The following is a 14841-nucleotide window of genomic DNA, read 5'->3' on the forward strand; positions in this document are numbered from 1 at the left end:
CACTTCCCCTTTGCCTGCTGAGTTACAAGAAATGGAGAGAGAAGGGCCTTAAGAGCCAGGAAGACAGGCGGAGGCAGCCACTGGAGGAAAAGGAAAGTGAGATCGAGGGCAGGGGTGGGCGGGAGGGGGCTGCTCCCTCCTCCTCTGACCCTCCCACTGTGAGCACCTCTTGAAGCCTCACGGTGAGCCCGGTCCGTTCCTGTGCAGGGACCTGAGCTGTGCCTGCGGTCGGCCTGCCAGACGTGGGGCACCTCGGGGCCTGCCTGTGGGTCTGGTTCCCTCGCCCCAGGGTCTCCTGGGAAAGCAGAGATGAGGCGGGCCAGCCTGGAGCACTTTCGGGCAGCAGTGACTTCAGTGCTTGTCCCCAAAATAAATGCACCACAGACAAGACAATGTGGTCAGGGGCCGAGGACTTACTGTAAATACCAGCCTGGGGCTCCCTATTTCTGTTCCGATGACTCCCTTGGGGGGGGGGGGGCGGGGAGGCCAAACCCTTCCTGGTGCGTTCTCTTCTCACTGCCGTCTCCAAGGAAAAATCTTGGCCTGGGCTTTCCTCACTGAGCTGCCCCAGGGACCCCTTGGGGGATTTGGGCCAGGGACCCTACCTCCCAAGGTGGGTTTAGACCCAGGGTCTGACTTTCCCCAAGAAAGGGGTGCAGACTCTAAGTGTGAGGTACTGTGGTGTGTACTTATATATTCTTTTTGTTTGTTTCAAAAACAAATTTTTTTTAACGTTTATTCATTATTGAGAGAGACACACACACAGAGCAGGAGCAGGGGAGGGGCAGAGAGAGGGGGAGACACAGAATGTGAAGCAGGCTCCAGGCTCCAAGCTGTCAGCACAGAGCCCGACGCGGGGCTCGAACTCACGGACCGTGAGATCATGACCTGAGCCGAAGTCGGTCGCTGAACCGACTGAGCCACCCAGGCGCCCCTGTACTCATGTGTTCTACGCACGTCTCATGACAAGTCTGAAACACGAGTATAAGAGGAGTAACATCCATTATGCACTTAGTGTATACCAGGCACTGTCTTAATGGCTTTCCGTGTTTCAGTGCATATATGGTCCCTCCCAAAGTCATAGGACATAGATCGTATTCCTGTACTCATTCTATGCTTGAGAGAATCAAAACAAAGGCATAAAGGGTCTTGGCCAAGAGTATCCCATCAGGAAGCCTGAAGTTCAGCCCAGGCAGCTTGGCTCCAGACCTGCATTCTTACCTCCTCCACTGCACGGGGAAGATGGTCATGACCTCATTTCACAGATGGTGGAAAAACCGTGTGGAGAGGAGTAAAATCGTTTGTTGAAGGGCATGCGGCAAGTGGGTAGGAAGGGTGGATTTGAATCCAAGTCCGGTGGACTCCAAAGGTCCTCCCACTGCGCTGGGGCGCCTCCTAGAGGCGATTGGGCAGCGTGTCGGTGAAGCCTCTGTTGGGACCCCTCCCCAGGTTCTGGGCAGCAGCTGCTTCCCAGTGTCTATACTTAGCAGAAAACCAATCCACATTCACGCACACCCCCATGGAACCTTCTAGTTTGTGCGAGTTTACTGTTTCCAAGGCAAGACGGCCCCTGCCTTGGGCAGGTTGACCTGATTGTGGTGTTTCCTGTCTCTAAAGTCTCTGGTGCCCCAGAGGCATCTCCCTCAGAGTTCTTGCAGTCTTGAGTGGGCACACTGCATTTGTAAACTGACTCCTGCCAGGAAATCTCACCGTGAACTCAGGGGGTGTCCGGCCCACTCAGGAGATGGACATTTATCTCATCCCGTTCAACACGTCTGCTATAGAACTAAGAAGCCAGGCGTTTTCCTCTTACGAGGGAGCGGTTGATAGGGTTGCAGACTGGGAAAGAAGAGACGGCGGTCCAAGTGACCACACGCAACAGAGGTTAAATGCTGGGTCGTTTCTTTCAAGCAGATCTGCTGAGGCCATGAGCAGGAGTCATACCTTCCTGCTGGCACAATGCACTCAGGGGGGATGCCAGGGCTGGCTGAGAGCAGGCTGCTTTCTGCGGGCAATACAATTGTGGCATCTCATCACTTTGCCTTGGCCCCTAAGATGCTCATAAACTTGTACTGAATTGTCACAACTTTTATCAAAAAAGAAGTTCTTGAAATACTTATACTCTCTTCATCCTCTACATACTTGTTCCTTTGTTTGTTTGTTTTTTGTTTTGGATAGGTCTTCTAAAAAACTTCTATTTTATCAGAGCTCTTATTATAAATCACCCGGGATTCAGAGTCAGATAAGTAAAATCCTACATGAGTCTGCTGATATAAGGCATCCAAAAGAGTCAGATTTTTAAAGTTTATTTAAAAATGTTTTGATGTTTATTTATTTTTGAGAGAGAGAGAGAGAAGGAGAGAGAGAGAGAGACAGACAGAGGTGAGCAGGGGAGGGGCAGAGGGAGAAAGAGACACAGAATCGGAAGCAGGCTCCAGGCTCGGAGCTGTCAACACAGAGCCCGATGTGGGGCTCGAACTCACGAACCACGACGTCATGGCCTGAGCTGAAGTCGGATGCTCAACCGACTGGGCCACCCAGGTGCCCTGAAAATAGTCAGATTTATAGTTGCGGAGGATAAAGTGGTGGTCGCCAGTGGCTGGAATGGAGAGCTGCTGATCAAAGGGTACAGAATTTCATTTTCGTAAGAAGAGGACATTCTACAGATGTGCCGTTCAACATCATACCTGTAGACGACGATACTGTATCGCACACTTAGGACTCGGTTAGGAGAGCAGATCTTATGCTAAGTGTCCTTACCGCAACGAAATAAAAAAAAAAAATTGTAACTAGTATGTGCCAAGTGCTATATAGTTTAAGTTCACATTCCCTATCCATTCATTATTTGTTTACTTATTTCTCAAATACTTTTTGAGCATTTCCCTTAAGCCAAGCTGTCATTCTCACGCTGGGGATACTTTAGTGTGCAAGACTGACGAGGACCCTGCCTTTCTGGGGCTCAGTATGTAGCGTGGGGGTCAGTCATTAAACAAGTAAAAGGCACACACGGGCACACACACACTCACATGCGTGCACAATTTCACCAGCGGGGCCGGCGAGTGTTAAGTGCTCTGGAAACAAATGTAGAACAAGGAGCGTGTCTGGGCGGTGGGGCGGGGAGGTGGGGGCTTTGCTCTTTTATTTAGGGTCACCCACGAAGCCCTCTCAGCTGAGAGGTGAGCAGAGGTCTGAAGAAACAAACCACGGTCACGTGATCATGGGGGGAAAGGCAGGCAGGGCCCCTAACCTTTGCAAAAGCCCAGGGAGCGTTAACGCCACCAGGAGCTTTAAAAAATTAATTTCTTTTAATAGAGGAGGAATCTGAGGCCAAACCAGGTTTGCGATCCAGGACTGTGTTATTTCCCCTAGAGCGAGGCACTACGATGGTTACATGTGGAGGATTTGGGGCTGGACTGACCTGGTTTTGAATTCCAGCTCTCCCACTCATGAGCTGGATGGACTGGAGCAAGTTCTGACCTCTCTGTGCCTCAATTTCCTCTTCTGTCAAATGGTGATGAACACAGTCCCTGCCTTGTTGAAATGTTTGGACAATTAAGCGGTTGGCTCAGTGTCTGGCCCGAGGTTGGCACCCAGTACATGAAAGCAGTTACACAATACTGCCGATGATCCGTCAAAGGAGACCGGGACAGACCCCTAAGACACCCGGCGGACAAAAGTGAAGTCCAAGGACTTGCTTCTGGGGAACTCGCTGACCTCCTTCATCTCTGCCAGGGGCTCAGGGAGACTTAATTCGTACCAGAGAGGATTTCCTTGCATGCTGGCGCAGGGCAGCCCTGGGAAGCAGGACGGGGGTGTTGCTCTCTCTCTCTCGGGTCTCTGTGAGCGGGATTTGAGGCTCCCCTCCCGTGGCATTTGGAGGTGGTCTAACGGGGCCATTGAAGTTGCCCAATGAGGGGTGGGGTCGACACCCAATGAACAATATAGCTACTTGGCCTTTCCTACAAACTGTGCAGTGAAAACCTGAGTCCTGCCCTCCACCCACCAGCACGTTTCTTCAAGAATACAGAGGGAGATGCACAGGGGAGGCAGAGTTAATCAGAGCCATGCCGAATGGGCTACAGCTTTGGCCCTGGATGGCCGCGTGAATCACCTGGGAGCATGCGTATAGAGAATGATTTTTTGCTTCAGATAAAGCCCTCACTGGCCTCCTCTCCTGGTAATGTGAGGCTCTGGGTCTCAGACATGATTGCTTTACCACGAGGTAAGGCTACAACCTTCAGCTGTAAGGAAGAGGGCAGGAGGGCAGGAGGGCAGGTAGGGTAACCCACTCAATCTGGTTTCCCTGGGACTTGCCTGGGTTTAGCACTGGAGGTCCTGCCTACATTGGGGTAGATGGTCACCCTGGAAGCAGAACTGATTGTCTGAATGACCTCTATGCCTTTTGGGGAAAAAATGCTGACTGCCAGGTCCTCCTTGGACCTCTTGAGTCTGCATCTCTGGGAGCGGGATCCAGGAATCTGTGTTTTTCAGAAGTCCCCTTAGTGGTTCCAAGGGAGCCTGCCAGGCAAAATGGTGGGTAGGAGCACCCCCTGAGCCCTCACCAGTCACTGTGAGCATCCTGCCCAGAAGCAGTGGACAAAATGTACCCCCAGGAGGGAACTTCCTAGGGGAGAAAGTTGGAGGAGGAGGTGGGAAGAAACTCTGAACTCCAGGAATGGTGGGGGATGGGCACGGGAGGTGGCCCATCAGGCCCATATGGCCAGATAATAATTAGGGGACAGGTAAGGGGTTTCCTATTCCTTCTCTATGGACATCTGTAGCTTGCCACAAGGAGCTTTCTCTGATGGAAGCACCAAGAAAGAGCAGGGTTGATTTGGAATTTATTCATTTATTCGTTCATGCACGCACGCATACACGCATGCCGTACTCAGCAGGCATTTGCTGGACATCTGTGTGCCAGGTGTGGGTCCTAGTTTGGAGATACCGCGGCGAGTGGGGCCAACTAAGGGCCTTCCTTTGTGGAGGTTCAATCCCGGTGGGGTCCGTGTAGCCACAGAAAGATCAGAAACTGAAGAGAGCCCATGCCTTCCAAATCTGCTCCATCCTTCCCCACCCTACCTGGTGCTCCAGGAGGATGGCCCGTCACCTCGCAGGCCGTGATCAGAGGGATCATTTATTCCCTGGCTTCCTCCCTGCAGGGCCTCTGAGGACTGACCGCCTCCCTCCAGCTTGGCTTCTGCTCGGTGGTCCTCTCCTCGGGCCACAGCTGTCCCGCCTAGGTCCCTGCAACGGTCCCTTTCCCCGTAGGCCTGGGGAGGTAACGGCTTCTCAGTGATGCCAGCCCCAGGACGCTGCACCAGCTCTCTAGCTCTTCTGGGTCTGCTGAACCCCGCTCTCCCCGCTGTGACTGCCCCTTTACTACCCGCTCCTCGGTTACCCCATCGAGCGTGCCGTCTGTCTCTTCCCGGGACTTTCACCAACACAACCCTGAAGTGCATCTGCGTTCTAGAAAATAACGACTCAGTTCTGCAGACAGGAGTGTCATTCATTTTTAAAGAGACTTCCCACACGTATGCTTAGGGAATAGCAAATTTATTATTGTGTCAGTGAGGTAGGCTTTATGAGACAGTATGTTGACCATTAAGAAGTGTAAATGGCTAACAAACCGGAGAAGTCATCTTAAGTATAATAAAGTAAGTTACAAGTAAATGAAAATGATATCTCACTTTTGCTCTCTCTCTCTTTTTTAAAAAGTTTATTTATCTTGAGAGTGAGAGAGAGTAAGGAAGGGGGTAGAGAGAGAGAGGGTGAGAGGGAGAGAATTCCAAGCAGGCTCTGCTCTGTCAGCACGGAGCCAGACGTGGAGCTCGAACGCAAGAACTGTGAGATCCTAACCTGCGTCGAAACCAAGAGCCGGATGCTCAACCGACTGAGCCACCCAGGCCCCCCTCACTTTCGCTCTCTTAAACCCTGTTGCAGAGGTGTAAGTGAATCACTCAGAGGAATGTATCAAGAGCCTTAAAGATTTTATTCTTATGGATCAAACGCTACTTTTGTTAAGAGTGTCCACTTAAGGAAATACTCAGAAACACAAAGATGTATGGGCAGAGATATCATCACAGAATGACCTAATAGTGACACATTGGGAACAATATAAGTATTCTACAAAAGAAAGCTGGCGAAAGAAATCCGGCCGCTTCTGGAAGGCCGGCGCTTAAGTGCACGGACTCTGGCAAGAACTCATTTGGTTGCACACTCTTGTCACGGTGCTAAGTGCTTTGTGGATGCGGACCCTTTTAATCCTCCATGAGGAGGAGACAGAGAAGCCCCTAAGAAGCACTCAGTGGACATGAGCCTTTATGGATTTTGAAAAATTATTTTGTGAACTACTGAAAGAAGAGTTTGTGAAGAGTATTTAAATACGTAAACGTATTTATAGTATAAAATAAAAATAAGAATAAACAATAGCCAGAATTTAGAATAGCCCTCATTATTTAAGCATGAAGGACATACGCTAAAATGATGGCTGTTTGGATCTGGATGGTGTGATTACCGTAGATGTGAATGTTTTTGTTAGTTTTCAAAGTATTCAAAATAGATCATTATTAACTTGCTTCTCCCATCCTTCAATGTAAAGAAGTAAATGACAACAAAAACACAAATGGCCCACGATATCCCACCACCTCCCAGATATCTTTCGCGCGCGCACACACACACACACACACACACACACACACACACAGTGACCATGAGCCTAGTGCTCAGTTTAAAACTGTACGAAAAGGTACAAAAACAAAACCGAAAGTCTTCTTTCTCAACCACAAGCCTCCCAAATGAAACCATTGATAATAAATCCTTTTGATTCATTGCAGAATATATGCATATGCCAGCAGACCCAAGTTCTTTTCAAATAAGCCTGTATTGATTTTACAATCACAAAATTGTAGCACACACGCATTTGAAATGTGGGCATTTTTACTGTCAGTGCCTTGAGCGGCAGACTGGGGCCCTGACCTGATTTGGAGGACAGGGGGGTTAGGCATCGCTGCTTGGAGGGGGGATCCAGAATGAGTGGAATGGCCATTGGCTTGGGATCTAAAGGTCTTGGATGGGCTCTGAAGCTCACACAACCCCTTGGTCCTCAGTTTCCCCATCAGAGGAATGGTACAGATAGGAGCACTGACATTTAACTTTGGAACAATAATCAGCGTTAATACACAAGTATTGATCCTCAAGTTCAAGATTGGTGGTTGCTGTTGGGTCTTCATGAGCATTGCTACCAGCTACTTTTCCATGTCCGTGCAAATTCTGGCGTTGGTTCTTCCCAAGGACCTAGACACTCTTGACTTCCCCAGTCCCCTAAACCTCTTCCTTCTGCTTCCAGTTTCCCTCCCTCTCCTTCAAACGAAGCTGAGTACATGTGTGTGTTTGTTTTGTCTTTATTTATTTAGTTTTTCTTTTTACTTTTCCCTATTTCCCCCTTGCCCTACCCGACTTCCTTAGAATTTGGGTCATTGATTGCACAAAAAAACAGGGAACCGTAGGGTTGAATGCTCATGTTGAGCAACACACATAATGTTCATAAAATTCACTGGAAGCTCTTTCTCTGGGTGCAGTTCCCTACTCACTGAACTCATGTGACTTTTGAATAAATCACTCATCCTCTTGAAGCTTCCGTTTGTTCTGTGTGCAAAAAGAGATGGCTGGATAGATTGGGGTACAAAGCGATCACGGATGTGTCGGTGCTAGAGAAACTTCCATCTTCTCAGTACAGAGGAAAGATGTTGTGGGGCTTCACGGCAACATTTGAAACCAGGGGGGTCACTGACTTCACGTGGAGGGTCGGGCCCTTTTACCAGAACACGTGCCATCAGGGAGCCAGGGCAAGATGGCTGCAGGAGTCTGCCTCGAGGTCCCATGTGGATGCAGGGCCAAGCTTTCATCCACAAACTCATGGAGTTCGTGCTGTTCTTTGGTTTGTGTGCATAGAGAGATTGGGTTGGAGTCTTTGCCCTTCATTCACCTGCCAAGCCCTCACCCGGTCAGGTTTCAGAGCGTTCTTCTGCAACACGGGCACGATGTTTTGGGACTGCTGTTGTGACAATAAGATGAAGTCATTGCAGCAAAAACGCTTTGCAGACACCATGATGTTAGGAGCATGTAAGGCATGGTCTGAGTCCAGATATTGGAAAATGAGCCCTATGGTAGTGAGAACGAAAAGATCCCTTTCTTGGGGCCCCTGGCTGGCTCAGTCAGTAGAGCGTGTGACTCTTGGTCTCGGGATCATGAGTTTGAGCCCCACATTGGGAGTAGAGATTACTCAAAAAAATAAACAAACAAACCTAAAAGAAAGAGATCCCTTTCTTCATTTATTTTTTCCAGTAAACATGAAACATGTAAACAGTCTTTGCTGGGTACCATGTAGCCTTCTCAGTACTTGACAAATATCAACACATTATCTTGCCCTAGTTACCCAATGAAAAAGGTACAGCTATCATTCCTGTTTCGCAGATGAAAAAACTGTGGCACAGAGAGGTTAAGTCACGTGCCCAAAGCCACACAGCTGATAAGGGGCGGGAGTGGAACCCAGGCCATCTAGCTCCAGAGCCTATGCTCTTCAGCATCACTTATGCTGTCCTCTTTGCTAGTGTCATTTGGCATAGTAAAGATAACATGAGGCTTGGAACAGGCTGCTTGTGTATCTTAGCCCTGCCACTTGCCTGGGTGGCCTTGAGAAGGTTAATTAGCCTCTCTGAGCCTTGATTTCCTTATTTATAAAATGGAAATAGAGGCGCCTGGGTGGCTCAATCGGTTAAGCATCCAACTCTTGATTTCAGCTCAGGTCACGATCTCACGGTTTGTGGGATAGAGCCTTGCACTGGGCTCTGCACTGAGCGTTGAGCCTGCTTGGGATACTTTCTCTCTCTCTTTGCCCCTCCCCTGCCCCCCCTCTCTCTCTGTCTCAAAATAAATAAACTTAAAAATATAAAATAGGAATGAATATGCTCACATCATACAATTTTTGCAGAGGGTAAACTGAGGCACACCGTCTGGTCCACATGGGCACAATGAGGGTGCACAGGGAATGTGTGTTAAATCTGCATGTGGGACGTGAACCCAGCCTCTGTCACATGTCGCGTCTTCGCTTGCTGATTGAGTTTAGACTTGCCCATGCTGTACCCTCTTCCCTCCCAGAGGGACGTCCCGTCCTCGCCACATCCCTCAGAGGGTGCGGGACCCTACCTAGGCCAGCACACCACCCCAGATCGGGATCTGCCTGCCCTGCAGATCGGGGAGGGAAACTCTGTTTACAGGCCTGAACACATTCAACAATAACAGCTTTTCAGGCCCAAGGAGTCTGTTCTCAGAATCCTGTTTCCTTTGGGTTCTGTATAGCAAACACGGACCCACACTTTCCTGTCTACCTCCCTTCCCAAAGCTTGCCAGTTAATGTTAGGTTTGGAGGGAGGCTCCGATGAGGGCCTGCCCACGTGGGGTTAAGGTTAACAGTGGACTCTGCCTCTGGCCAGACTCGGTGGGAACGCAGCAGCCACTTCCCGAAGCTCAGTGGGGGCAGAGCCACGGCCTGGGCAGTGGGCGGTGGGCGGGCCCAGCATTTCCAAGATGCTGGGACCCCGCCTTGGCAGACCAGACCCACAGCCCAGGGTTTTTGCAAAAGAGGCAGTGAGTGTATCCAGCAGTCTGGATAGAATTTTAACTTTAGATATGGTCTGACACCAGCTGCAAAAACCTGATCGGGGTCGGGGAGGGGAGTGGGGGGGGCTCCATCTGCCCCTTTAAGGGATACATGCTGACAGATTATCTTGATAATAAGGATAATAAATCAAGCCACAGGACTTTACTCTCCATGAAAGGTATCACAAACCAGGTATTGGTTAAAAAATAAATAAATAAGAAGTGTGTACCAATTAAGAATAAAACTGACGGTTTATTACACTCCAAGCTTTAAGGCCAATAGAGACTAGAAAAACACTTGGTTTGGCCTCCTCTATTGAGACATAATAATTAGGCAACTATGTAAATAACCTTATATTAGAACATGAGACAGGCTGTCATTTGCTCAGGGGTTCCTTGGTTTTGTGTGTGTGTGTGTGTGTGTGTTTTCCATTGGATCATAAGGATCAGCCTGTGATCCTGGTTCTCTGAATTGGGCAAAACTTTTCCCCCCCTTTCTGGCTATTCTACAAATTGTTACCCTCTCTTTCTTTTGCTGTGGATGGGCTTCTCCAAGACTCATCTTCCCGCTTGTTGGCGCGTTTTGCTGTTGAGCGAGCTCTGAGAGATCCTTGTTCACTTGGGTGTCCCATAAGCCTGGCCTAGGCACAACCCACATGTGGTGCTCTCTGTATTAGGTGGTGAGGAGCCCTGTGAAACATTAGGCAGGAAAAGAAGAGACCGGGAAATCTCAGGACTGTAACATTTCAAATAATGACAGTGTTTTCACTGAGGTAGAAACTAAAAACAAGCAAAATATTTGAGCACTGACCTGCTGTAGACATGGCCAGCTAAGCCACCCTGTGTGTGCGTGCGTGTGTGTGTGTGTGTGTGTGTGTGTGTGTGTGTCCGTGTGTGTGTGTGTGTGCGCGCGTGCGTGTGTGTGTGTGTGTGTGTGTGTGTGTGTGTGATGATTCTGGGCCCAACAAACGTTTGTTGAAAACGTAAATCAATGTCTCCCTCTGTCTAGAAAGTAAACTCCACCAGGGCAGGGTTTACTTCTTGCTTGCTAATGTGTCCCACACACGGAGAACTGTGCCTGACATGTAGCAGGCCCTCAGTGAATATATGTGGGAGGAATAGATAGTTGTCTTCAGCTCATGCATGTATGCTGTGTTCCCAAAGTCTTTCTGAAGCACCTACTTTGTGGCAGGAAGTGAGTTAGGTGCTGGAAATACAATCCCCAAAAGACTGACCTGGCTTTGTCTTTTCTGATCTTTCGGGCAAGGGGAGGACAGGGAATTGGTTGAGCTAATGCTGCACTGCTTTGTAAGCAATCGCTCAGGAGCATTTGGGGAGACTGCCTTGGAGGATAGACTAAGATGCCTCACCCAGACCCGTGGAGTGAAGGAACAGTGGATGGGCAAAGACAGGACTGGATGGAGAGAACGCTCACCAAGAGGAAGTGAGGGAAAGCAAGGAGCCAGGAGGAACTGAGGATACCCTACGCAGTAAGAGTTGGGGAGTCAGGTGAGAGGTGGACTGCCCAAGCAGAGGCCAGATTGTACAGAGCCCCTCAAAAGGATTTGGATTTTACCCTAAAGACAGCACGAAGCCGTTGGTGGGCTTCCAGGGAATCAACATGGGAAATTTTGTGTTTTGGAAAGATCATTCTGGTTTCTGTGTGCAGGGGAGACTTAAAAGGGAGATCCCACCAGAGAGGGAGGCTCTCCTGTCAGCCAGGGCACCTGGATGGGGGTCTGGGGGAGAGTGGGGGAGGCTGCAGGCAGGAAGAGCTGGAGGGATTCCTGAGAGATTTAGAAGGAAGAGCTGACCAGGGTTGGGGCGGGGGAAGGAGAGGCAGTGGCAATGGGTGATCTGAGTTTGCTGTTTTGGTCAACTGAGTAGAGGGTTCGAAACAGTGTCAACGTGGGAGAGAAAATTCACAGTGGGTCCATGTGTATGCCTTGGGATACGGGGAGTTTTATGGCCCCATTGAGATAATTCCTCAGTTTACTTTGAAGGCAGATGGTTGAGGAGGAGGAAAAAAGATGATTTACCAAATCGCGTGGACACACGTACGCATCTGCACCAAATGCCTGCGGATAAAGGGTGTGGATTGGTGTCCTGGGCTGGGCACGCTGGCTGTCTACCTTATTCAAATTCAAGGTCTTTCACCCAAAGTCTCCTGTGACTCTGGGGGCATTATTTAAAATATTCTCTTGGACGGTCTCTGGTGCCTTGAATATGAGTCCTCTTCTGGTAACTGGGAGTGGAGTGGACTCGGGAGTTGGGCCAGTCACCTTTTTCAGAAATAGTTCTCCTTGTTTTATGGGTTTTTGAGGTCCTCACCTGGCGTTCTCAAAGGGCTTTATTTCCTTCCGTTGTACTAATTTTGGAAGTGTGATTTTATGAAGCACGATATCAATATTGCAGAAGGAATAACCTCACGCTTAGAATTCATTCACTTGTCGATCTATATCTACCTACTTACCAGTCAAGTGCTTTGGAAGTGGAGTTGAAGTGCCTGATGTGATCCCTCTCGGGAGAGACTCAGAATGGGTGCTTCATCAAAGCTCTCCAGGTGATACTCCTGCGTGGCCAGGGTGGAGATTTAAGGTTCCACAAGAGCAGAGGCCATGTCTATTCCATCTCTGCCACGTTTCCAGTGTTTCGGGCAGTGCCTGGCACAGAAGTAGTGTTCAATAAATATTTGTAGAATATATTAGTGCAGTTACGCACACATCAACGTTTATTGAGGCTTGTCAGATTTTTTTTTTTTCTAATTGACGTTGCACATTACCTTGTGTCATTTTCCACAGACAGTCCCCGGATACCAGGGTTCAGGAATTTAGTTACTGCTGAATCATATTGGAACAAGGTTAGGATTTGTTGCTCTTTATCTCCTCAAGTACTGGCCTTTCTTCTCGGGCACTTTTTCTTGTCTGTGGTCCCCTGAGGCCTCTGAACTGCCCGTGACTAGGGACAGAGGAAGTAAGCACAATGCTCCTTAGTCGGGGAAGGTGGCTGTCACTGTGCTAAGACCCCTTGTCCCTCTTTCAGGCACCACCTCAGGACTCCCCATCACTTAGAACAAATGCTAGGGGCACTGGTCCGAGTTTCTGAGCTGCAAGCCCAGAGATGCCCTCTCTGCCTTGTTTTGTCATGCCCTTCCGCCTCTGCGAAGCCTTGTCCATGCCTTACTTTCTCCTTGATTCCTCCCCTCTTTGTAGGTCCCCGGGGCTGTGACCAGAGACTATTTGGAGGTCTTACTTTCTCAAGTTATGGAGATGGCTGCCACAGTTCTCTTGACCCACGAGAGTGTCTAGCTGATGCAGCAGGACCTTATTTCACTTGACTCCAATTACCTGTCCTGAGCCCCTTCCTTATATTGCCAAGAGATTTCCTGCAGATATGTAGCCCCGTGATTCAGGCAATTATTCACGTATTCCCCCACATCATTAGTTTTATGGAACACTGCCAGGGGGCATATTTTTCGTTCCCAGGACTCCAGAGAATAAAGGAAATAGAACTCTTACCATGAAGTCATATTAAGGAGTTTATTTCTTAGAAAATACCCCATAGCACTTTTATAAAACCTTACGTAGAGAGACTGCACTTAGGAGAAGAATTATTTTTGCCTCACCTGCTGCCGTGAGAATCACTGTCCAGGCTTCCTGCCTTCCAGAGCACGACTTTAGAAACAATTTCTGTGGTGTGTACTGACCCCAAAGGGGTGCCTGGGTGGCTGTAGGGAGGCCATGGTGCATGATGGGTCTCTCTGGGTTTAGGGAGGATGACTGTATAATTTAATCATCCAAATCATGATGCATGTGTGTGCGTGTGCGTGTGTGTGTGTGTGTGGTGTGGTAACAGGTGTAAATCAGGACTTCCCAGCTCACTGGGACATATGATTACTCTAGACTTAGGGCTTTAATCCTACAATTGACTGAAATTTCCCTCCATGGGTCTGGCATTAGAGTAAAAACACTAACCAGAATTCAGCCAAACTGGACAAAATATTAGATTATAGTCCAGAGTGGCTGTTCACTCCACTGAACTGGAGAGCAAAGGACGACGGGTCATATCAGTCAGCTCTTGCTACAATATGCTGTGCAACGAACGGCTGAACATCATATCTTAAAGCAACAATCATCTATTCTCACTTAGTATACGGCTCAGTTGATCCTGGGGGGGCTTGAATCCAAACTTCAGTCGGGTCCGGCTCTACTTCACGTATCTCTCCTTCTCCATGAACCAGCGTGCCAGCTGGGGTGTGCTCACCTCATGGCAATGGCACGTGAGCGGAAACATAAGCTGCCACCTAACACTAAGCCTTAGACCTGGCGCTCTGTCACTTTCGTCCACATTCTGTTGGCCAAAACAAATCCTGAGGACCGGCCCGAGCTCGGTGGGGCGGAGAAATACACTGTGTCTTCGGTGAGAAGTACACCGAAGGCACATACAAAGGGCACAGATTTGGGAAGGGGTAAAGAATCAGGGACAAGAGCATCATCTGTCACAGGGACCACTGGGCTAAAAGGGGGTTTGCTTCTCCCCAGACCTCCGTGGTGGGCTGGTTGAGTTTACTCAACCGGTTGCAGGCTGAGAAGGTAGGACGCCAGGGGCAGGATGCAGAGAAGTGGGCTCCTTCGTACTGAGAATGTGAGAGGAAGAGATGGGTAGAGACCCTCACGATTCAGAGCCCCGATCCTGTCTGTGAAATGAGGGGTAGGGTTGGACTCTTCCAGACACCAATCAGATGGCTCATCTTACTTCCCACGGGATGGGGGTGGGGTCGTGAGGCTGGGGAGAAGAAGTGCTCATGCCCATGCTGAGAAGGAGGAGGGGAAACCCTCTGCCTAGGGGCTTGAAGTGTCTCCAGCTCACAGGCCCTTCTGGGGGATGTGCATGGGCCCACAGGGACCCTTCCCGCCCCCCCACAGGTGGACGTTTGCGGGCTTGCCCGGTGAGCGCTGGCTTGCCCATCTCACCCCACAAAGAAGAAGGGGCTCTTTCATGTTCAAGGATGGCGGAGGCAGCAGAGGTGTGGATCATGCAGACGGAGTGCTCATAGTCTGCAGAGCACCCAGTGGCGGGGGGCAGCCGGTGGTCACCAAATGTTGTAGGTTCCTTCCCACCCTGTTCTCCCCACCCCCTGCTACTATTCTCCTGGCTCAGGTCCTCTCGTCTCCGATGCGGCTC

The sequence above is a fragment of the Acinonyx jubatus genome, chromosome A3 (genome assembly GCF_027475565.1).
Source record: "Acinonyx jubatus isolate Ajub_Pintada_27869175 chromosome A3, VMU_Ajub_asm_v1.0, whole genome shotgun sequence".
Classification (NCBI taxonomy): domain Eukaryota; kingdom Metazoa; phylum Chordata; class Mammalia; order Carnivora; family Felidae; genus Acinonyx; species Acinonyx jubatus.